Source organism: Mandrillus leucophaeus, unplaced genomic scaffold, assembly GCF_000951045.1.
Source record: "Mandrillus leucophaeus isolate KB7577 unplaced genomic scaffold, Mleu.le_1.0 Scaffold30, whole genome shotgun sequence".
Taxonomy (NCBI): Eukaryota; Metazoa; Chordata; class Mammalia; order Primates; family Cercopithecidae; genus Mandrillus; species Mandrillus leucophaeus.
In genome coordinates, this window is record NW_012103143.1 from 4,857,518 (window position 1) to 4,881,836 (window position 24,319).

General features: G+C 50.5%; 1 protein-coding gene and 1 pseudogene across 2 annotated transcripts in view; one reads left to right on the plus strand and one right to left on the minus strand.

Moving 5' to 3' along the window:
• The window catches only part of SHANK2 (SH3 and multiple ankyrin repeat domains 2), a 669,522-nt gene that overhangs the window by 281,186 nt on the left and 364,017 nt on the right, over positions 1-24,319 (minus strand). The gene's annotated exons all lie outside the window — the stretch shown is intronic.
• Positions 12,127-12,949, plus strand: LOC105544513 (annotated as a pseudogene). Its single transcript, XR_001006773.1, has one exon. The product of XR_001006773.1 is annotated as a programmed cell death protein 10 pseudogene (transcript).

The following is a 24,319-nucleotide window of genomic DNA, read 5'->3' on the forward strand; positions in this document are numbered from 1 at the left end:
CCAGCCTCTCCCCAGAGGCAGTTCTGGATGTCCAAGGCCAGTCTGGTCCTATCCAGCAGATGGGAAAGGGCAGAGTCCCTCACTGAGGGAGCGTCCTTGAGCATCTGCAGCCCCTGGCCAGGTGGTGCCCATGTGTGTTGATCAAGGGGACAAACCATGACTGAGACTGATGTGTTGGGCAGCAAGGTGGAGGGGATGAGGTTATGTGTTATCTCTTAACTGTTCATCCATTCAACTACCGCTCATCCCGTCTGTCTATCCATCCATCCAATCATCCATCTCATAGACTGAGCTATTGCTCATTGAGCACCTACCTGATATACCTTCTCCCACTTCTGAAATCCCTCAGATTCTCAGAGGTGTTGCCTACCTATCCATCCATCCATGCATTCAACCACCCATGTATCCAAACATTCATGCATTTAACCATGCATCCATCCATCCATCCATCCGTTCATCTGTCCATCCGTCCGTCCATCCATCCATCCATCCATCCATCCATCCATCCATCCATGCATCCAACTATCCATCCATCTATGCATCCAACTATCCATCCCTCTATCCATCCAGCTATCCACCCACCCACCCATGCCATACATTCATTCACTGTTCATTGAGCACCAACAGGCATCTTCTCCCACCTTCAGACCCACTTAGTTTCCAGAGGCATTGCATAGTCACCCATCCATCTGCCTACCCATCCACAGACAGTACACATCTGTCTGTACCTCACTGAGCACCTACCAATTACCTTCCCCCACTTTCTTAGAGGTGGTGCCTACTCATTGTTCCCAGTTGCCTGGGTACCCTCTATGTCCTCCCTAGGCCCCTGGCATATCCCCTGCCAGGTTTCCAGCCTCCTCTCCATCCTCTGCCTCACCATAACTTCAGTGGTCGATACTTACCTCCTCAGAGAAGGAAGCAAACTAACAGAAGACCTACTATGTATTGGGCACACAGGCTGCCTCTGTTTTCTCCTTAAGCAGTCATCACACAACCATAAGGCACCATCCTACTTTTCTAAGAAGACACAGCTGGCAAGGAGTAAGGAACAGAAGGCATATTTAACTCCAGATCCAGGATTCCTTCTGCTGCCCCCAGCAGTCGCACAGGAAGCAGCCCCCATGCTGGTGGACCCTGAGAAGTGTTAAGAGTCAGTGTCCAGAATTCCAGATTCCCGTCTGGTTCCCCCGCTGCCCCAGCTAAAGGACTGCTCTCTTCCGAGTCCTCATCTCCTCATCTGTAAAATGGAGTAATGAAAACCACTCGCAAGACAAAACGTTACGTACGTTGGCTGTCCTCCTGGCAAACTCCAAATTCTGACAGCTTCCAACCCCTGGAGGCCACTGCCCTGTCCCTGAGTCCACATCCCCTGTGGCCTCATGGGCCAGGGAAGCAGACAGCTTGCAGTCCTCTATGAAGCAAAGCCCCTTCTTTCTCCTTTTGTTAGTAATCTCCTACTCATCCTTCAAAACCCAGCTGGACTGTCACCCATTCTGGGAGGTCACGGCTCTCCAGACCCTATTGTCTCTTGATTTCTACTGACTGCTCTTGAACCCACAGGGTGAAGGAAAAGGGCCTGCCCCTCAGGCCACTGCACAAAGTAGAACTTTGGAATGCTTTTTCAAAAGCTAGGCATGTTATTTCTCTGCGTAGGTCCAGGACAATTCTTGGCAGGTTTCTCTTACTAGGAGTACCCAGGCCAAGCACTGAGAGGGATGGGGAATCCTAAGCAGTCATCACATATCCATAAGGGCCCATCCTACTTTTCTAAGAAGACACAACTGGCAAAGAGTAAGGAACAGAAGGCATATTTAACTCCAGATCCACAGTCACAGCCCAGTTCACGCCAGCCCTCACCGGGCTTTGCGATCCCATAATCCAGCACTTCCCTGCATGACAGAGAGGCAGGCCCAGGGCGTGGAATGAATGTCGGCACTAATCTGTTTAGGCTCAAAAGGAGGCGGATCCAGAGCTCTCCATGCACAGCCACCCCACTGGGCAGCGTGGCTCAGTGGCTGCCGGAGATAAGAGGCAAGGGGGGGCGGCCTGGAGCGCACACACGGCCACTCCCTGCTGGGGGTAGGGGCCGGAGTCTCCCTGCACAGGTGTGACCAGCGCTGATAAAGGCAATGGAAAGAAAGTTTGCCACGGGCTGAGAGTAGAAAATTCACACCTCTGATGCTTGCACATATTTGACAAGCTGACTCTTGGCCTCGCGTCCTTGGACGTCTGGCATTTGGAATTCTGCAGAAGCTTTGTGCGTATTTTGCTGAACACACCAGGTGGCTGCAGTGCTGATGGGATCTAAGAGGGGATCAGAACCTGGGAGAGGGGAGGTGCCCGAGGGCCAGCGTGCATCTGCCTGGTGTGAGCAGTGGGGACACAGAGGCACAGGGCCGGGGCTGGAGGAGAAACCCGCGGAATGATCGATTAACAGCACAGCCAGGAATGCACGAGCTGCAGGAGCCAGAGCTGCCGGATGCTAGGGGCAGTGCTCCAGCTGCGTGTCTGTGTGCCCCCCTCCAGTTCATATATTGGGGCCCGAATCCCCGGTGTGAGGGTCTGGAGGTGGGGCTTTGGGCGGTGATTAAGGTTAGAGGAGTTCATGGGGATGGGCTCTGGTGATTAGTGCCCTTGCGAGGAGAGACACCAGTATCCCTTGCCCCCCAGTGCGAGCAAATGGCACGAAGGCTGCCGTCTGTAGACCATGAAGGACTTTCCAGCCTCCAGGGGGCTGAGAAACACTTCTGTTGTTTGAACCATGCAGTCTAGAAGATTTTTGTTACAGCAGCCTGAGCTGACTCAGGAGGAGACGTGATTCCTACTGGGACTTTATTCATCAACATTTACTGCACACACACACACCGGACGCTTTGGGATAAGCGCACAGCTACAGAAAAGCTTCTCCATAGGGTGACAACAGCAGTTACCCTACACATAGGGGCCAGGAGAGCGCCCCCAGGAAGTTGCTCTGTGTCCCCCTCACCTTCTCCAGCCTCCTCCAGGCGGGATCCTTAGATCCTGGTGCACTCTGCCCAGCTCCTACATCCCTGCCCACCAATTCCTGTGGATTCAGGCTCCAAAGCCTCTTTCTCCCTCAGGTCTCCTTCCCTCCTTTCCTACCGGGCTGCTGTGACATCCCTGGATGGCTCTTTGTGGCTCCGTGAGGCCCTGCCAAACCTTTGGGGTCCTCTTCCTAAGACCCCGTCTGCTGTACCTCCTTCCGCCTGCAGAGTCTCAGCTGCTCCTTCGCCCAAGCCCTCAGCCCCACACCTGGTCTCAGCCTTCCCTCTGGGTCTAACCCCAGCTGGGCATCCCAGGCCACACTTCATACAGCAGCCACCCTGAGCTACCACCAATGTGCGGCTGCAGGCCCCTGGCTCCTACCCAAGGGGAGGAAAGTGGAAGAACCAGGAACAAACAGGGCCCCCGGGGTCACGTTCACGCATCTGGCAAGTCACCACCCCCATGGCTGAGGCTTTAGCCCAAGGCCCAGGGTGGGTCTCTGGCCTCCCCCAGAAAGCTCCTGCCCTCATGGGCTCCCAAGTGGGGTTGGGCGATCAGATCCCTGGGAGGTCTTTCCATGACTGCAGTAGAGGCTGGTCACACCCTGCAGCAAGCATCACTGAGATCCACGTGGGGAACTCTGCCAGGCCCTCCTTCCCCACCTCTGAGTGCCCTCTCTGTGCTCTGCTCTGTGAGCCTGCAGCCCGGCCTGGCAGACTATGCCCCCAATGTCCTGGGGAGTTCCTGCTAGGATCTTTCTATGGGAGGAACGATGAACCCAGAAGGCTGGAAGAGTGCAGGCGGCTTCCTCCCTCCTCCTTGCTCCTTTCCGAGTCCCTCTAGGGCAGCCCACAATGGCTCCAGCAGTCCTGGATCTCTCGTGGACCCACTGCCCACCTGGCTGTGCCCCTGCAGCGGTGACTGTGGTGGTGGAATTGTGATGGCTGGGGACCGAAGTGCCAGCGTTCCTCCAAGCACTAGGACATCGCAGAGCCAGCCAAAGTTTCTTGGGGTCAGTAGCCCTGGGCTGTGGGAGCCCCAGCTGGACCACACTCCACCTCAGGCATCTGAGGGGCCCCCTGGCTGCACCCCTGCAAGGCCTAACCTTGGTCAAGTGCACAGGCCACCTCTTGAGTGATAAGCACTGTCTTGTTCCCCACCAACGCCTGAGTCCAGGTAGCCAATTTCCCTAGCCTGGGCAGTGGCAGTTGCGCCCTGCAGCCCTGATGTGAGAGTGAATGCACAAGAGGACAGACACCACAGGGGGCACCAGCGCCCCAACCCAGCATCTGCGGCAGCACCAGGGAGCCAAGCAAACCTCTCAGCAAGCCGTCCCCAGCGGCCAGGACTTCCCCATCAAGGACTGTCATTTTCACCCCACCTCCAACTTAGGGTCAACCAGAGAGAGCCACATCTGCCCCCTGCCACCAATGACTCAGAAGGCCCCAGTGCTACTGAGCCCTCCCTTTCTCTGCTATAAAGCATTTCCCTCACTGCCTGCCTTCGAGCCTCTGCCTCATGCAAGTGGCAGGGCCCAGCTGTCTTACCAGATCAAGCTCGTGACACCCAGCCTCTGCTTGCTCCCAGTTGGGTGGTCTCCACGTATTTCCATGCCAGCCCTGGGCACCCACATCTCTCATCTATCACCCTCCCTGGGTTGAAACACCTGTGTCTCAGGCCTGGGGCTCACAGTCACTCAAAACAAACCTCCGGGACTCCGTCCTCTCCTCCTGCTGCCTTGAAAACACAGTCTTGGCTATGTCCCTTGGCTCTGTCCCGCCCCTATGAGTGGTCCTGCCACCGTGGTGGCTACCCTTGGAGTGTCCTGCCCTGTACTGGCCTGGCCTGAGGGAAGCCCGGAACTCAAGAGAGCCCCAGTCCTCTCCTGGGAATGTGGGTCTCATGTAGAGTAAGCTTGGATGGGTAGAGCTGCTTGGAGCTGGACTGGCCCCGGCCTGGCCCAGGGTCTGCCTCCTACTTCTGTGAGTTGTCCCACTCCCTGCCTCACCCAAGCTGTCCCTGGATCACCTGCTGCCTTGGAAGGTGCAGTCTTGGTGGGAAACACACCGTTAAGGGTGCAAATGCAACTGCGGCTCAAAAGGAGGCCTTGTGCCTTGATCCGCCACACCTGGGACCTCGAGTAAGCATTATTCCTTCATCCGTGTTCTTCACAGTTTTCAAAAAAGGCCTCGGATATGAAACCATTTGGGTGCATTTGTGGAGAAGGCAGCTGAGCACGTGCGTGCTGCACCCTCCTCCTCCAGCCTCCAGCCAACCTGACCGAAGCCTGGGGCCTGGGGGCTTTCACGGGAGTTACTGAAGGGGGAAATCACACAGGTGCTGACCCGAGACATGGCTGAGGACCTGCTGGGTCAGAATCTCACACCCAGGCTTCAAAGGTGACTCCGGCATGGTCCAGGAGGCCATGAACTCACCCGGCACATCTGGGGGCAGAGCCCAGGGCTGGGTAGCATGCTCAGCCTTACCTGCAGCACAGAAGCAGCCTCTCCCACCACACACTTCCGCCTCTCCAGGATGGGGAAGGCTGGGCCTCCCTTCAGGGTGGGGGTTGCGGGGTGCCCCATGCTCACAGCCCCCGTCTCCCTGCTGCTTTCAGGGTCACACCCCTAGGAGGCACAGATGGGAGCCTCTGGGTCTGGTCCCTGTCCTCCATCTTGTTGCTCCCCCTTGGTCATCAGCACTTGCAGGTGGCCTTGGGTGACTCTTCTGTGTCCCCAGGCACATCACGACCTCCCACCTCAGCTCCTCTATACCCTGATGCCCCTACACTGCGGGGAGGGCTCTGCCCCACCCTTCCCATCTCAGCCTCAGGTCTGGGCTCTCCAGATCTCTCTGCCGCTGCCCCTGGGGATGAGGGTGGCTTGTCTGTTTCCCTCTACCACTGTACTTCCCTCCCTCCACCCCTGCACTCCCCTCCCTCCACCCCTACACTCCCTGCTCAGTCTCTTCCCCTGGCTCATCCATGGTCCCCACAAGTGACTGGGGACTGGGCTGCACGGGGACAAGCCCGAGGTGGTGAGACTCCGCTTGGGTTCACAGAGGTAGGAGACTGAAGGGCTGGGTGGGGTGCACCACCCTGAAGTGGAAACCAGTGGCAGAGCTTGCAGCAAGTGCACGGGGAGGTGGCAGGTGGGGAGGTGGGGCTCGGCACCACGCTTAGCATTGCCCTGCTCTCTGGAGCTGGCCCTGGAGCCCTGGGCAGCGGGGATGGGAGGGACCCCGGCAGTCAGCAGCTGGCTACCCAGAGAACACAGTCCTGTTTTCTGCTGGTGGAAAAGTCCTTTCATGGTCTGACGTTCTCAGGCTCCTAATCAGCCAAGGCCAGGAGCCATGGGGGCCGTGTTTCCTTGTCACATCCTGACAGGACAGCTGAGTAATTGAAGACTGGCTTACAGACCAGTGTTGGGATTTGGAAGCCTGTTTCCTTTAGACCTGGCACTGCTGGTGGCCACTGGGCTTGCATTGGAGATAGCACTGTTCAGGTGGGGCTGACCTGGCCCTCCCTCCACGTCCCCAGGCCCCGACTCCATGCTGAGTAGCAGAGACAACAGCATGTGTGTGCACATGAGTATGTATATGTGTGTGCATGCATGCTGCACATATGTATAGTGTGCATACATGTGAATAGGCGTGTGTGTGCATGTAGGCCACATGGTATGTGTATTGCAGTATGCATGTTTGTGAGTGTCCATGTATGCATGCATGCTGCATATGCATGTTGTGTGCATGTGTGTGTCCACATGTGGGCATGCATGCTGCATGGTGCCTGTATGTGTAGTGTATGTGTGCATACATGCACATATGATGTACATACAGCACACATGTGTGAGCACGTGTGTGTGCAAATATGTGAATGTGTGTATGTATACATGGAAAATACTAAATGTTAGAGGAAAAAAGAGGAGAGGGAAGGAGGCAGGAGATTGCACTGCTATATGGAACAGTGGAGCAGAAACTGGGTTATCTTGTCCAACCTATACACTTCCTAGTCAGGAAAACTGAAGAAGTCACATGACTTGCCTGAGGTCACACAGCAGAGAAGGAACCTGGGTCTTGGCTCCCAGTTCATTTCTCAGCCCATTGCACCACACTGCCTGGAGGCTCTTCCTGTTCCCAGGAACTCTGAGCTGCTTCCAGGACACCTACCGCAGACAAACCATGCACTGAGGTGGCCTCGCCCAGACGTAAGTCACCGAGAGACACTGCTGTTCCGAAAACCACCAGTGCCGCATGTGCCCTGTGGATGGAATCCCCAGACACGAGGTCCTTTTGGCAAGAGTGAGCAAGTCACGGGTGAACATCCACTAACCAGAAAAGGGGACTGTTCCCTGCCCGTCCCCATAACCATGGTGGGTGCCTGGCTAATGTCTGGTGCTCCCTGGAGGGACTGCTGGCAGGAGGGCAGGAAGAGACACTCCCTAGAATCAGGGAGGGCCAGTGCCCAAAGGGGGCCTCGTCAACATCTAGTCTATCAGCTCCTAATGACCTCAGATCCAACCGTCCACCTTTAAAATAAACATTTTCTAATGCCACCCCTATGTTGCCAAGAAATACAATACACAGATATTAGAAACTTTCGGTATACCCACCCCCAATATAATTCCTTCTAACTGTTAAGGTGCAGACAAACCAAAAGAAGGACACTGTTTAAAACACAACTGTCTGCATCTCCATGTGAAATGCTCGCACCTACACAGATGGAGCGACCGTGAATGTGAAAACCACTAGTGCAGAATAAGCCGGTGACCCCCTCCCACCAGCCCTGCTGCTTAACAGTGAAGTGGAGAAAAGCTCTTGGAAAAGTTTCAAATTAAAAGCCAGCACTGGAGAGTGCTGCTGTTGAGATGCTGCAGAACCCCCCACTGACAGCAATCAGAACACTGCACAACAGAAATAGCAACGAATCTCCCCATCTCACACACGGTGACCTGAGGGTTCCCAAGAGTAGATGAGAGCAGTCGGATGGGCTCAGGCATTAGTTTGCATTTTATGGGCGCTTTGTCCTGAGGGCCTGCTGCAGACACACAGCCACATGGCACAGGCAGCTAAAACTCCAGGACGGCTGCCATCTTTCAGGCTGAAGGATTCAGGGGAAGAAATGCAGGCAACTGTAGGGCAACTGGGGAGTGAGAGGAAAGCCCTGGAGGGAGAAAAGCCGGAGGAAGGGAGTCCCCAGTTCTGGGTGTGCATCAGCAAAAGTCCCAGGCTGATCCTGAATCATGCATGTGTAGGACAGGCCCGAAGGAGTGGAGCAAAAGCTGAGTGATCTGAGGCTTTAACCACTGAAGGCGAGATGGAGCTTCCAGTCTGAGTCTAATCATAGTAACTGTCGGCTCAAACAAATCACAAACATTCTCCAGAGGAATATATCAGAACCCACAATCTACACAAGGTAATACTCACAATATCAAGCAAACAATCCAAAATTCCTGGGAAAATATGACCCATTCTCAAGAGAAAAGGCAAGAGATAGCAGGCTTGAGATGATGCAGACGCTGGAATTAGGAGGCAATGACTTTAATGCCACTATTGTAACTATTTCAACAAGGAAAGGTAAATGTGGTGAATATATATATATATATATATATATTTTTGAGGCGGAGTCTCGCTCGTCACCCAGGTTGGAGTGCAGTGGCGCGATCTCACCTCACTGCAAGCTCCGCCTCCCGGGTTCCCGCCATTCTCCTACCTCAGCCTCCTGAGTAGCTGGGACTACAGGCGCCCGCCACCACACCCAGCTCATTTTTTGTATTTTGAGTAGAGACGGGGTTTCACTGTGTTAGCCAGGATGGTCTCAATCTCCTGACCTCGTGATCTGCCTGCCTTGGGCTCCCAAAGTGCTGGGATTACAGACGTAAGCCACTGCGCCCAGCTGAACATTTTCATAAATAGGAACCAAATGAAAATTTTAGAGTTGAAAAATACAATATCTCAAAAATCCAATGGACAGCCTTAGTAAGATAAAGGTGACAAAGAAAAGACTCAAGGAACTTGACAAATCAATGACTTTTGTCTAATCTGAAGAAGAAAGAAAAAAAGACTGAAAAAAATAGACAGTGTCAGGGTTTCAAAGGACAGTACTACAAAAAAATTTAAGGATTGGATAATCAGAGTCACAGAGAACAAGGCAGAAAAAAATATTTTAAGAAATAATAAATAGAAACTTCCCGAATTTTATGAAAGAAATGAATGTACAGATTTAAGAAGCTCAGCAAAAGCAGTTCTAGTTCCAGGGTAGATGGAGTACACACACCACACTCTGTTTCACTAGTTAAGGCAGCTAGTAAACCCGGACAGATGCCGTTGTCTGTGGACTCTGAAAAATAAAGAGTAGCAGGCAAATTGGAGAAGAAAAGCAGAATTCCAAGTACCACTAAAGAAGCTGTGAGTTTTTTGACTCAGCCATCCCATTACTGGGTATATACCCAAAGGATTATAAGTCATGCTGCTATAAAGACACATGCACATGTATGTTTATTGTGACACTATTCACAATAGCAAAGACTTGGAATCAACCCAAATGTCCATCAGTGACAGACTGGATTAAGAAAATGAGGCACATATACACCATGGAATACTATGCAGCCATAAAAAAGGATGAGTTCGTGTCCTTTGTAGGGACATGGATGAAGCTGGAAACCATCATTCTCAGCAAACTATTGCAACAGCAGAAAACCGAACACCGCATGTTCTCACTCATAGGTGGGAACTGAACAATGAGATCACTTGGACACAGGAAGGGGAACATCACACACCAGGGCCTATTGTGGGGAGAGGGGAAGGGGAAGGGACAGCATTAGGAGATATACCTAATGTAAATGATGAGTTAATGGGTGCAGCACACCAACATGGCACGTGTATACATATGTAACAAACCTGCATGTTGTGCACATGTACCCTAGAACTTAAAGTATAATAATAAGAAAAAGAAGTTGTGAGTTTCCCATTTTTTCCCTTGGGGTGTCACTTGGCTGGGACTCAAAGGTAGCCTGAAAGTCACATGTGAATAACAAGTGTGGATAAAAAGAACTTCAAGAAAAGGGAGCCCCAGGGTTCAGAGAACATGGGAGATCTTCCCTTTCATTCTTTATTGCATTTTCTCCCATCCACAGCCTCAAGCAATCCTGTGGTGGTGGAGGCTGGGCAGGCATCTAAAACTCCAGAGGAGGGGGATCCTTCTTTCTGGCCAGAGGAGCTGTGGTCCACATACGTGGAGGAATCTCCTTTGCTTTTGGCCTCTCTCTCTTTTTTGCCACTTGACCATGGATGAAGATCCATGTGCAGGAAGTTTATGGCAAAGCAGGGAAATTAAGGTCCCAGTTTTTCATCCACAAGCCTGATAAAGGGGTCTCCATGGACATGGAAAATGTCAGGGAGACTGTAGTGAGGAGGGAGCAGAACAGGGATTGTGTGAAGCGGTAGATGAACTTCTAGGCTCAGCTCCAAGTTGTGCACAGGTGGATCTGACCTTAAACAGTGTATCAATGATATTGAGAAAAGAACTAAGAGATAAAAACCACCACCATCTCCAAGCTTGGCCAGTGTCTGTGCACATGTGGGGCAGATCTCAATTGCAAGCAAAGGGTTTCGAAGCTCATTTGACACTGGAAACACAACTCATAAAAGTCCTATAAAAGGAATTTGGACTTGATCTCAACCAAGTGCTCAAGTTAACCTTTTCCATCAGGTTTAATCAAGACCCAGAGTATCTTAACAAAATATTCCAAACGTCCATGATATAGGCTTCATTTACTCAGCATACCAAGAACTAGAAACACACCAACTCTCAAGGGAAACAATACAAATGAAAAAAAAAAATTACTAGATGTGTCAAAAGCAGAATGTAGAGAAGACAGAGAAAAAAATAGTGACCGTGAAGACAGATACTTAGAAATTATCCAATCTGAACAAGTGGGAGAGAAAAGCACATAAACTTAATGAATTCAAGAGGCTCTATGCATCCTAAACAGGATTAGCTCAAAAAATCCATTCCCAGACGTGTCAAAATCAAATTGCTGAAGACTAAACATGAAAAAAATATACACTGAAAGCAGCTAGAGAAAAATGACACATTTCATACAGAAGAACAACCATGGGAATGACTGCAGATTCCTCATCTGAACCATGGAGGTCAGAAGGAAGTGGAACAGTATTTTTAAAATACTACAAATGCAGGATTCTATACCCAGTGAAAATATCCTTCAGGAATAAAGGTTAAATCAAGACATTTTTAGATGAAGCAAAACCAAGAACATCTGCGGCCAGCAGGCCAACTTTAAGAGGAATGCCAAAGATAATGCTTGGAATGGAATGTACATGAAACCAGAGAGAACCTTTGAAAGTCAGGAATAAAGGAAGTACAGACAAAATGGGCAATATCTTTTAATAGACTATACTTTACTTCTTACATTCTTGAAAATATCTATGGTGGTTGAAGTAAACATTATTATATTTTATGACAGTACCTTCAATATATGTGGGTTTAATACACATGATAGCTACACCACAAAACGGAGAGAATAAAGCAATCTATATGGTGGTAAGGTTTCCACATTCTACTTGTAGTGGTAAAGCATTAAGTAAACTGTGAAAAGCTACATATGTGTATTGAAATACCAGACTAAACGCTTTAATGGAAGGAAAAAAAAAAAAAAAAAGCGGCCAGGCGTGGTGGCTCACGCCTGTAATCCCAGCACTTTGGGAGGCTGAGGCAGGAGAATGGTGTGAACCCAGGAGGCAGAGCTTGCAGTGAGCCAAGATTGTGCCACTGCACTCCAGCCTGGGCGACTGACAGAGACTCTGTCTCAGAAAAAACAAAAACAAAAACAAAAACAAAAAAAGCTATATAAATTTGTTAAAGCCTCCATAATTAAATTAAAATGGAAAAGTAACTAGTCAAATAGTAATCCAAAAATTATCAGGAAAGGAAAATAGAGAATAACATGCAAATAAAACAAATGGAAAATAAATAAAATGGTAGACATAAATACCAACACATGAATAATAACATTAAATTTAAATGCTCTAAACACATCGAATAAAATAGATTACCAGATGGAGTTTTATTTTTTTTATTTAAAAATCTGACTTGGGAGTGAATTGATCCGGGAGTTGACGAGGGCTGCAAAGGTGGGAAGTGAAGTCAGTGCCTCAGTTGCTGATCAGTGTGTGTTCTGTGTCCAATTCTTTTATCACCAAAAAAGAGAAGAAATATTGCAGTGAATGAAGATTCCTCTGCATTTTAGCACTGCTTTTTCAACTGTGGTTGGCTTTTGAATGAGGATGACAATGGAAGAGATGAAGAATGAAGCTGAGACCACATCCAAGGTTTCTGCGCCCCTCTCTGTAGTCATGTATCCTGTGTTTAAAGAGCTAGAACGAGTAAAACTGTCTGCAGCCCAGACACTGAGAGCCGCTTTCATTAAGACTGAAAAAGAAAATCCAGGTCTTACACAAGACATCATTATGAAAATTTTAGAGAAAAAAAGTGTAGAAGTTAACTTCATAGAGAGTCCCTTCTTTGTATGGCAGCTGATGATATAAAAGAGTATATGATTGAGTGGCCAGAGCCAGAATTCCAAGACCTAAATGAAAAGGCACGAGCACTTAAACAAATTCTCAGTAAGATCCCAGATGAGATCAATGACAGAGTGAGGTTTCTGCAGACAATCAAGGATATAGCTAGTGCAATAAAAGAACTTCTTGATACGGTGAATAATGTCTTCAAGAAATATCAGTACCAGAACCGCAGGGCACTTGAATACAAAAAGAAAGAATTTGTAAAGTACTCCAAAAGTTTCAGTGATACTCTGAAAATGTATTTTAAAGATGGCAAGGCAATAAATGTGTTCGTAAGTGCCAACCGACTAATTCATCAAACCAACTTAATACTTCAGACCTTCAAAACTGTGGCCTGAAAGTTGTATGTTAAGAGATGGACTTCTCAGTGGCATTACTGAACTGCCATTATCTGTAAATTTTAAAGTTTGACTGTATAAATTATCAGTCCCTCCTGAAGGGATCTAATCCAGGACTCTGAATGGGATTATTGCCATCTTACACCATATTTTTGTAAAATGTAGCTTAATCATAATCTCACACTGAAGATTTTACATCACTTTTGCTATTATCATTCTTTTAAGAATTATAAGCCAAAAGAATTTACGCCTGAATGTGTCATTATATAACAATCCTTAAAAGAATTGTAAATATTGGTGTTTGTTTCTGACATTTTAACTTGAAAGCGATATGCTGCAAGATAATGTATTTAACAATATTTGGTGGCAAATATTCAATAAATAGTTTACATCTGTTAAACATTTCTTTGCTTGAAAAAAATGTGTGTGTGTGTGTGTATACATATATATATGATCCGAAGACCAAGACAACTTGGTGTAATGTCTAAAAAACTTCTAATGGGAGCTTCTCAGCAGTTTATCAAATAATAAAGAAACAAGAATTTCTATTTTTGTCCTTCATCACTTTGGACACAGAGTAGTCAATGGAAATATTTTTATTAATTATTACTTACAAGGTACTGAGTATTTTTATATGATTTCCAATCTGTTTTAAAAGACTTATGAGTAAGAGATGGCATTTTCAAGTGTTTCCGCACTATAATGTCACTTTTTGAACTCTTGTGACAAATGTAGATTTGACTCTTAAAAATTAAGCCTTTCGTATACTGGGCCCTCATAAGCTTTACACATTTCTTTTTCCCCAAAAATAGCCACAATTAATAGTACTTTGAAGCTATGTCAACGGTTGGATTGAAATTGTCATGAGTGTTAATATTCTATACACTCTTCAACTAGGTACAGTTTTATTTCACCATAGAGAAGTTTTAAGGAAATTATGTATCAAGTGTTCACGTTAAGTGGTTTCATTTTTCAATTATAAAATAAAGGGAAAAATCAGAAAAAAAATTGACTTATTTATTATTATTATTTTTTTTGTGGAGACATGGTCTCACTTTCTTATCCAGGCTGGTTTTGAACTCCTGGCCTCAAGCAATCCCTCACCCCTTGGCCTGTCAATCAGGTGGACTTTCAGAAAACTACCCAAAGACAGGCAGTCTATAAGGAATCAAATTTACGTATAACAACACAGGGAGGTTAAAAACAAAGAGATAGAAAAAGATATATACACACTAATACAAAGAAAGCTAGAGCTGGTATATTGATATCAAAGTAGTCTCAAGTACAAGGAAAATTGCCAGGGATAAGTAGGAACATTGAATAATGATAAAAAAAATCAGTTCTCCAAGAAGACATGCCAGTCCTGAATAACCTAACCAGTATAATAATACCTAATGCCAGCATAAACTACAACCTAACACTGGAACTTCAAACTACATGAAGCAGGCCGGGTGCAGTGGCTCAGACAAGTAATCCCAGCCCCTTGCGGGTAGCCGAGGCAGGTAGATCACCTGAGGTCAGGAGTTTGAGACCAGCTTGGCTAACATGGTGAAATCCTACCTATACTAAAAAAATAAAATAAGCTGGGTGTGGTGGCAGGTACCTGTAATCCCAGCTACTTGGGAGGCTGAGGCAGGAGAATCACTTGAACCCAGGAGATGGAGGTTGCAGTGAGCCAAGATCATGCCACTGCACTCCAGCCTGGGTGACAGAGTGAGATTCTGTCTCAAAACAAAACAAACAACAAGCACAAAGCAGAAACCAACAGATCTGTTAAAAAAAAAAAAAAAAAAAAAGGACAGGCACACAATGATACTGGAAAATTTCCACATTCCCATGCTCTCAGCAATCAACAATACAGGACAAGTCAGCAAGGCTATAAACACTTAAAAATACCATCAAAAGGACCGAATTGACCTTTAAAGAACACCGCACTCAACAGTAAGGAGCATAATATACGTTCTTTTCAATGTCCACAGAATATTCATCGAGACAAACCACAGCCGGAGTCAAAAAAATAGAAAAAGAACAAAATCAACTCAAAGCATGGACAAGGAAGAAAATAACAAAATAAAGACAGCAATCAATAAGCTAAAAGCACAGGGAGAAAGGAGAAAACTTAATGAAGCTCAAAGGTAGTTCTTTGAAAAGATCAATAAAATTGATAAAATTTTAGTAAGACTGACAAAGAAATAAAGAGAGAAGACACAAATTACTAAAAGAGATGATATCAATACAGGGTCCACTTTAAACAGATAATGAAGAAATACTATGAAGAAGTCTAAGATAAATTTGACAATTTACGTAAAATAAACTGATTCTCTAAAAGTTGCAAAACTTACAGAACTCTCCTAGGAAGAAAGAGATAAACTGTCTTACATCTATTAAAGATATTATGTGTGTGTGTGTGTGTGTGTGTGTATGTGTGTGTGTTTGAGACAGAGTCTCACTCCGTCGCCCAGGCTGGAGTGCAGTAGTGCGATCTCAGCTCACTTCAACCTCTGCCTCCTGGGTTCAAGTGATTCTCCTGCCTCAGCCTCCTTAGTAGCTAAGATTACAGGTGTGCGCCACCATGCCTGGGTAATTTTTGTATTTTTAGTAGAGACGGGGTTTCACCATGTTGGCCAGGTTGGTCTTGAACTCCTGACCTCAGGTGATCCGCCCGCCTCGGCCTCCCAAAGCGCTGGGATTACAGGTGTGAGCCACTGCGCCCGGCGCACAAGCAGCCTTCCTCCTGGGGTATCCACCCCCCAGGGGCTTCCTGCAGAAAAGAGTGTGTGCAGGGGGCGTCCCGGACCCCTCATCCCATCCCTGCGCCGTGAGCGTCCAACCTCTTGGCCTCTCTGGTGCCCTGTGGGAACCCGGGCAGAGCCGGTGGTTTTCCAGGAGCGTTCCCGGCCCTGGCCCCGGTCTGCAGTGGGGGCAGTGGGACCACAGCGGAGATTCTGGGCGCAGGGCCGGGCAGGTTCTCCTGGGAACCCGCCTCCCTCGCGCGCGGAAGGGACTTGCTCCTGGAGGCCGCCGTCGGCTCCGCACCCCGCGGCTGCCATCTAGTGGCCACGAGCGGAGACGCCGGGCAAAGAGTCCGCTCCTACCAGGCGAGCCACGGGCCAAGGGAGGGAGCACACCGGGCCAGCAGGTCCCCTAACGCCGCGGCTTCCGGAAGGGCCTCCCAGTGCGGGGGCCATCGTGGGGCCACTTTTGCATCCCTCTCCGACTGTTGGAAATACAAGTTTATTTCCATCTTACAGGATGGCTTTCCGTTGCCCAGCTCTTGAATACCCAGCCCTCCCAGCTATGCCTGTGCAGGAAGTCAGGCCTGTGACTTAGCCACTTCACCGAGCCGCGGGCCCTGCGGACGTCCTGGGGCTGAGGGCCTCTGTGATCTTGGGGAGATGGCCCTGGTGCTCTGAGCTCGTTTCCTCACTGGCCGCAGCGGGTTCAGGGTGACAGCTGCAGCCCCTGGGCGAGCAGGTGCGGGAGACATCCCCAGTTCCCCCAGACACAGGTTCCCAGAGCGAGGCAGAGAACCTTCCAGACCCCAGGCAGGAGGTCTCTCTTCTACCCTCCAGCCAGGGAACACTCCTTTCCTGAATGTCCAGGCTCTGATGGGAAGATCCTTTACCTGAAAACGCTCAAATGCTGGCCTGGGTTCTCTGAGCCTTAAAGGCACATTTGCAGAAACGGGGATAATAAGGGTTCCAGGAGCACTCACTGATCCTGGGGGCTGGGCACTGTGCTGGGCCTGGGATAGATGGGAGGTGAGCCAGAGAAGAGCCCCGGTTAGCAGGCGAAGTCCTCACGCTACCTGACACAGAGCACACCCTCTGTCCTTGTCGCCCTCTCCCAGGAACAGGCATCTGAATCCACTGCCCCCTGCACACTCCTTCCCTCCAGCTGTAAGGGCAGGGGCTGTGGCTACCTCTCTAACTAGTCTCACAACCCGTACTGCCCTCTCTGGGGTCCAGGCAGGTTCCACAGCATCATGCTGGGTCCTGCTTTCTGCCACTAGCAGGGGGAGGTGGGGAGGCTTGGAGCTGCGGAGGGCAGGGCCTCAGCTGCACACTCTGGGGACCAGGCAGCCCCACACCCCTATCATCTCAGTCACCACGCAGCCTTGAACGTATTCTGACATACGGAATTTCGCTTTGTAAGCTGCTTTGTGTTTCTGAGAATGTGTCCTCTAAGCTCACCTTTACACAGATCTGCAGCTTCTCTTATGTAGACCAGCACAGCATGTTACGAAAGAGGCCGGATACGTAGAGCAGACCCTGGGCTCAGACCCAGGCTCCAAATCTCCTGGGCCAACCGCTGCACCTCCCCAGGCCCTTGTGCCCACGTCTGCAAAATGGGGCACTAGTGATTTCCATCATATTGGACGTTTGGCAAGGATTATGGAGGGGAGTCGTGTGAAGGTCAAAGGCTGGCAGGTAACAAATGCTTAATAAATGTAACTATTCTTATTTTTATTCCTCCATGCATCCCTTTAGCAGACAACTATCTACTGAGCCCCTGCCCTGAGCAGGAGAGGCAGGGAGTAGGAGGGTTAACAGCAGTGTTAGGAGCTGGACTCCCTGGGTTTGAATCCCAGTTCTGCCACTTATGAGCTGGCTGACCCCGAGTAAGGGGCTTGCACTCTCTAGCCTCAGTTTCCTTATCCATAAAAAGGGATAACAACCACATCAACCCACGCAGATAAGAGTGAGCACAGCAGGCCTCTGGCTGCTGCCCTGAGAAAATCCTGCCTGCAGGGCTGGCCCCTAGCTGGCATCTGGCAGCTGAAATGTCCCCTACATGGAGAGGCCTGGACACCCAGCCCTGCGGCAGCAGCTCCCATGGTGTGTTGAGCCAACATTGCGGTTTATGCAAGCAAAACTCCAGCTTTCCTGCCAGGAGTTGGGAATTGTGGCACGTGCCAGGCAGAGGGTGCCTACGTGACGGGCTTCCCTAGGGAGGAATATTTCATACATGTGGCTGCATTTTTTCCTGGTGGGTGGGGAATGTGCTGTGTCCCCTCGCAGGAGAGAGGAAGGAGGGGGGCTTCAATCTGCCCATGGATGCCTGCAGACTCCGCCTGAGCTGTGGCACTCTTACAAACCTTAGACAAGAGGATGATTCTATATCGAGTCCTGTGAGTCCTTCTAGAGGATCTCAGAACGTGTGGGTGGGGTCCCCCGACACACCATCTCATAAGCCTGCATGAGTGGCCCAAATGACCCCAGACCAGGAGGCCTGGACGACAGACATTCATTCTCTCAGTTCTGGAGGCTGGAAGTCTGAGATCACAGTGTCTGTAGGGTGGGCGCCTTCTGGAGGTGAGAGACAGGACTAGCTGGAATTTCCTAGGCTGACTAAGAATCCCTAAGCCTAGCTGGGAAGGTGACCACAGCCATCTTTAAACACAGGGCTTGCAACTTAGCTCACATCCGACCAATCAGATAGTAAAGAGAGCTCATTAAAATGTTAATTAGGCAAAAACAGGAGGTCAAGAAACAGCCAATCATCTATCGCCTGAGAACACAGAGGGAGGAACGATGAGCGCGATATAAACCCAGGCATTCGAGCTGGCAACGGCTACCCCCCTTAGGGTCCCCTCCCGTTGTATGGGAGCCCTGTTTTCACTCTATTAAATCTTGCAACTGCACACTCTTCCAGTCCGTGTTTGTTACGGCTTGAGGTGAGCTTTCACTTGCCGTCCCAGACCCGCCCTTGGCTTCCACCCCTCCAGATCTGGCAGGGTGTCTGCTGCACTTCTGATCCATCAAGGCAGGGCCCATTGCTGCTCCCAGTGGAGCTACAGGCTCAACATTGTTCCCGTGTGGGCTAAGTGCCTGGGGTTCGTCCTAATGCAGCTGAATAGAGCTGTAACACTCACCGCATGGCCCAAGATTCCATTCTGTGGACTCCGTGAGGCCAAGAACCCCAGGTCAGAGAACAAGAGGCTTGCCGCCATCTTGGAAGCCGCCCGCCACCATCTGAGGAGCTCTAAGAACAAGGACACCCCCCCACTGCCGGTAACAGAGGCTCCCAGGAAGAATCTGCCCCAAGCCTCTCTCCCAGCCTCTGGGTCTGCAGGCATCCCTCAGCAGTCCTTGGCTTGTGGCCGTATCCCTCCAACTTCTGCCTCCATCTTCACATGTGAGAGCTAAGCCCCCAACTGACTGGACCAAGGGGACACCACAGAAGCCTTAAAAACTGAGTTCTGGCAGGGCGTGGTGGCTCATGCCGATTAATCCCAGCACTTTGGGAGGCTGAAGCAGGCAGATCACTTGAGGTCAGGAGTTGAAGAGCAGCCTGGCCAACACGGTGAAACCCCGTCTCCACTAAAAATACAAAAATTAGCTGGGCATGGTGGCAGGTGCCTGTAATCTCAGCTACTTGGGAGGCTGAGGCAGAATTGCTTGAACCCGGGAGGTGGAAGTTGTAGTGAGCCCAGATAGCACCACTGCACTGCAGCCTGGGTTACAGAGCAAGACTCCATCTCAAAAACAAAAAACGAAAAAGCAAAACGGAGTTCCAACCACGATGGGACGGGAGGTTGGGCACATCTTATTATGCTGCTCCCCGTTGAGGTTTAGCCACAACTGGCCAGCGTTAAAGGAGAGACTGTGAGACTGATGGAATGGGCTCCTGGTGGCAATAAGAGACCAGATTGTAAGCAAGACCTAAGACTGTGTGAGGCGAGGGTGAAATCACACACCCCACACTTAAATAAACTGAATTCTGGCTGCCATAGGGCTTTTCTCTTCCTCTAGCTGCCAGCAAGCCCTGGCTTTGGGATGGACGACAATCAAACCATCACAGCTCCACCAGATGCTGATAACTGACCCCATTCCAGCAGCTGTAACTATAACTGTGATTGGATAAGAGGCCGATTTCAGTAGCTTTCTCTTGATAAGAAACTGCTGGCCAAAGACAAAGGCATGGGATGGCTTCTACCTTGGAGCCTCCAGAGGGAACCCACCCTGCAGACACCTTCATTTCAGACTTTCAGCCTCCAGACCTGTGAGAGACTGGCTCTGGCTGGTTTACAGAGGCTGCACACCGAGCTTTACGTTCCTGCTTCACCTTTTGACATACAGAGCCTGACTGTAATGCCTTTAAATGTGAAGCCTCCACCCCACGTGAACATGGGACGCATGTAACGTGCATGTGTGCTCAGTGCACGTGTCAGGACCTATTTTGCGAATATTCACAGCTCCTCCTGTAACCTGCTGAGTATGCTTAACCCGCCATAACCTTAGCCAATGCAGTCAGCATGAAGCCCCGTTCCACCCTCCCCTCCTTGAAGCGCCTGCCTCTGGTTTTGGCTAGAGGCCCACTTCCCAGCTCGCAGGTTGTAACCCTTTATAATAGTCTCCTTTCTAAATTTATAAATCGTGCAATTCTTAAGCTGACACGCGACTTTCTGCTCCCCGCCTTTGTTCCCCGTCTCTTCTCTTCTAAGGTCACCTGCCATTGGATTTGGAGGCCATCATAATCTAAGATCTCATCTCAAGATCCTTAACTTAATTACATTTGCAAAATTCACAAAGATGCTTCCCCCCCGCCCAAATAAGGTCCAACTCACAGCACCTGGAGGTCAGGATGCATGCTGGTCATGGCGGCGCCAGCCTTCAGCCTGAGACAGGGTCCTCGAGGGGACTCAATGAATCCCCACCCTACAGCGCTGTGGGAGGGTGCGGCACAGGGAGCAGCTTCAGAAGGCCCCATGGTGGCTGCTCCCCTGAGCATTGCACACCTGTCCCTAGGCGGTGGCCTGGGGGCTTCCAGCTGCAAGGCAGTTGCTGAAGCTGCAGGTACCCCAGGAGCAAATGAAGGGATTAACCTGGAGGGTGGTAGTCAGGGTGGGAAGGCTCCTGGGAGGAGTGACCTGTGGGGTGGAGGCTGGAGGATGAGCGGAGCCAGCAGAAGGTGGGTCCAGAGCCGTGTTTGCAAGGCTGCAATGTGGGAGGTGACAGTCCCCTGGAGGATGTGCTGAGGGGGCTGCAATGCCCAGGGGCGGTGGTGGAGGTGCCGGCTTTCCAGGCTGCAGGTCGGGTGGGAGAGGCACCACTGGGAGGAGAGGGTGGGACCCTCCTCTATTAGTGTGCTGGGTCTCTGGACAAATGAGACAAAGCCATCCGCTGTGGACTGAATGGCGTCTCCTGCCCGCAAATTCAAACATTGAAACCCAAACCTCTAACAGGATGGTATCTGGTGATGGGACCTTTGGGAGGTGACTGGGGTGAGATAAGGTCATGAGGGTGGGGCCTCCATGATGGGATTTGTGCCCTTACTAGGAGAGATAGGAGAGCCCCAGTCTTTCTCTCCTTTGGCCACACGAGGGCACAGTGAGGAGGTGTCCATGAGCCAGGCAGGCTCCCTGACCTGGGACTTTCACTCTCCAGCACTGTGAGAAAATTGATTTCTGCTGTGTGAGCCCCAGTCTCGACTGTGTTTTGTTTCAGCAGCCTGAGCTGAGGCACCAGCCTTCCCCAGACCCACAGAACGAGGCACCACATCTGTGTGGGATGATGATGATGGTGAAGGGTGTCCGATGAGGGACGCGCCTCGACGGGTCTCCTGACTCATCCTGGATGCAGGGCTGTTCCCCCCACATTTTGGAGAAGACTCCAAAACCCTCTGGAGTGTGGGGCTTCCCCGGCTTTGCCGTGTGTTCCAGTCCCCGGGGGTCTTGTCAGCAGGTGGGCTCCATTCGGTAGGTTCTGGGGGCCTGGGAGCCTGCATTCCTAACAAACCCCCAGGTGGCCATGCCCATGCCGCGCTCCATGGTTCACGTTGAGTGGCAAGATCCTCACAAGTGGCCCTTGATCTCAGTCGTCCTCGTGCAGATATCCCCAAACCTGAGCTGCTCCGGAGGGCTTTTTCAAGCACAGAGCTTCGGATTCCAGGGTGGAGCCTGGGATTCTGCATTCCTAGCAAGTTCCCGGCTGCTGCTGCTGGTCTGCGCATCCAGCTGGAGCAACACTGTGCAGGTGGTTCTCAGCCCCAGTGGCTTTTCTCAATGACTGCTGCCCCGGCCCCGCCCACTCCATCAGCATCTGCGGCCGTGGGGTTCTTTTTGCAGTGCCCCAGGGATTCAGAGAACCCCTGACTTCGCTCCTGCTCTCTTTCCCTCAATCTGCCAAAGCTCATCTCATGAATATTTCATCTTTGAAGCAGATAGAACAGAGCAAAGCTCCAACAAAGCAAAACCTAAGCCAACGCGGTAGTTCTCACAATTCTGCGGTTTTACAAACGTGGCCTGAAATTAGCTTATTTTTAAGCCGAAGGAAAATGGGGCCCATGTTAATCGCTGACCTCCCAAGTGTTCTGGCTGGAGAGAGAAGTTCTCCCTGGGTGGGTACTGTTAGTGGCATCCAGGGCCCCCCAGGCCAGCAGGATGCAGAGAAAATGAGACAGAATGTCAGTGGCGGGGGCATCTCTCTTGGAGTATTCTGGAGTTGGTGGGCAGCTGGTCTGAGGGCCATGGTGAGAGTCTCCTATCAGGGTTTCTGTGGTGCCAAGTGTCCAGGTGCCTGGAGACCACCCCAGGGTACTGCCCCTCCAGTCCAAGCCCAGCCAATGGGTGACAAGACTGACGGTCCAGCACAGAGGTGCACAGGCCCCAGGCCCCAGGTCCACAGATCCCACAAGCAGTGGAGGTCATAGCTCCTTCCTCAAGTATGAGCCATCTGGGTGGCCTAGTGTCTACCTTAGGGCAGGTGTCCCTGGGTCCTTTCAGGTAAGCCACATTCACCTGGTAAGGCATGAGGTGAGGGGCCTTAAGGCCACCTGACCCTCTACAGCGGCCACCTGAAATATGTGCCCTCATTTCACCCTGGAGGAGGAGGGAAGCACAGACAGGTGGTGGCCTTGTTAGAGAAACTCAGAATGGAGGCAGGAGAGATGCTGTGCTTTTCAAAGTCATGGCTGGTGGCCAGGCCACGTGATGGGAGCACGCTCACCTGCATACCACCATGAGGCCCGGCCACACTGCATTTCCACCTGGGCACATCCCTCCCAGCCACTCCAACTCCTCCCCAACTCCCCCCTTTCCCTGACAAGGAGCTTGACCTGAAGGAGCAGAGTGTGACAAGGGAACTCACTGGCTCTGCGACCTGGAACAAATCACTTAACCTCTCTGAGCCTCAGTTTCTTCATGTGGAGGATAGAGCGAAAACCAACCGGCCTTGGAGGGTGGGTCTAAGTTACAACAGACGCATCCCAACGAACAGCAGTGATGAAGCACCTGCCCCGCACAGCAGCCAGGTACACAACCATCCTTGAGACGGGGCCGTGGGATGGGAACTCCTGTCTGCATGGGACAGCGGGGGACACACGGGCACAGAGGGTTTGCTGGCAGGGGTGGAGCTGCTTCAGAATAACGGTGCTGCCCTGAGGATTGTGTGAGTGGATGTGGGTGAAGCATCAGGGCCTGGCTCTGCAGGGAAGTGGAGCAGAACTTGGACATTCTCATGACTCCCATGCCCTTCTGTGCTCTGGGCTGCTCAGGACCAGGCTGGGCTCAGAGTGGTCAGTGAAAGGCCACCTACTGGAGCCAGCCTCATGAAGGGGGTGGGGCCCATGTGCTTTCGGGCCAACAGCACCCACAGAAAGCACCCTGTGACCTGGACAGCAGCATGCCTGGCTCTGAGCCTGTTGGGCCATATGGATGCCCGACGCATAATGGTCTTCAGCTGACTGCAATAAAGAGCAGGCAGGCAGAATGCATTTGACAGGAGGGTATCACCCCTAGAACCACACCCAGGGAGACGGAGAGGCCCGAGCCCCAGTGCAGGCTTACTTGAGAGAGAGGCTCAGCTGTCCTGGGCCTGTGGTCACACTGTGAGTGGATATGACTCAGCATCATCCACACTATTAAACTGCTTCTTAAAAGGGTGGAATGTATGAAAGATGCTGACATGAAATCATATCACATTAAACTGCATGTATTTAATCAGAGCTGTGGGAATCATAGAGCAAAGCTAACCATCACTCAAACTATCTGATTATTAAGTCATCCATATACCCATCTATGCATCCACCCATCCATCCATCCACAACACATCAAGCCATCCTTTATCCCTCCCTTCCCCTCTCTCTTTCATCCATCTATCCATTCACTCACCCACCCATCCATCCACATACCTACTCACGCACCCATTCATTCACCCCTGCATCCACATATCCACCCATCCATCCATCCACCCATCCATCTACCCACCCACCCATGCATCCACATATGCATCCATCCATCACCCATCTATCCATCCATCCATCCATTCACACATCAATCCATCCTTTATCCCTCCCTCGCCTCTCTCTTCTATCAGTCCATCCATCCATCCATCCATCCATCCATCCATCCATCCATCCATCCATCCATC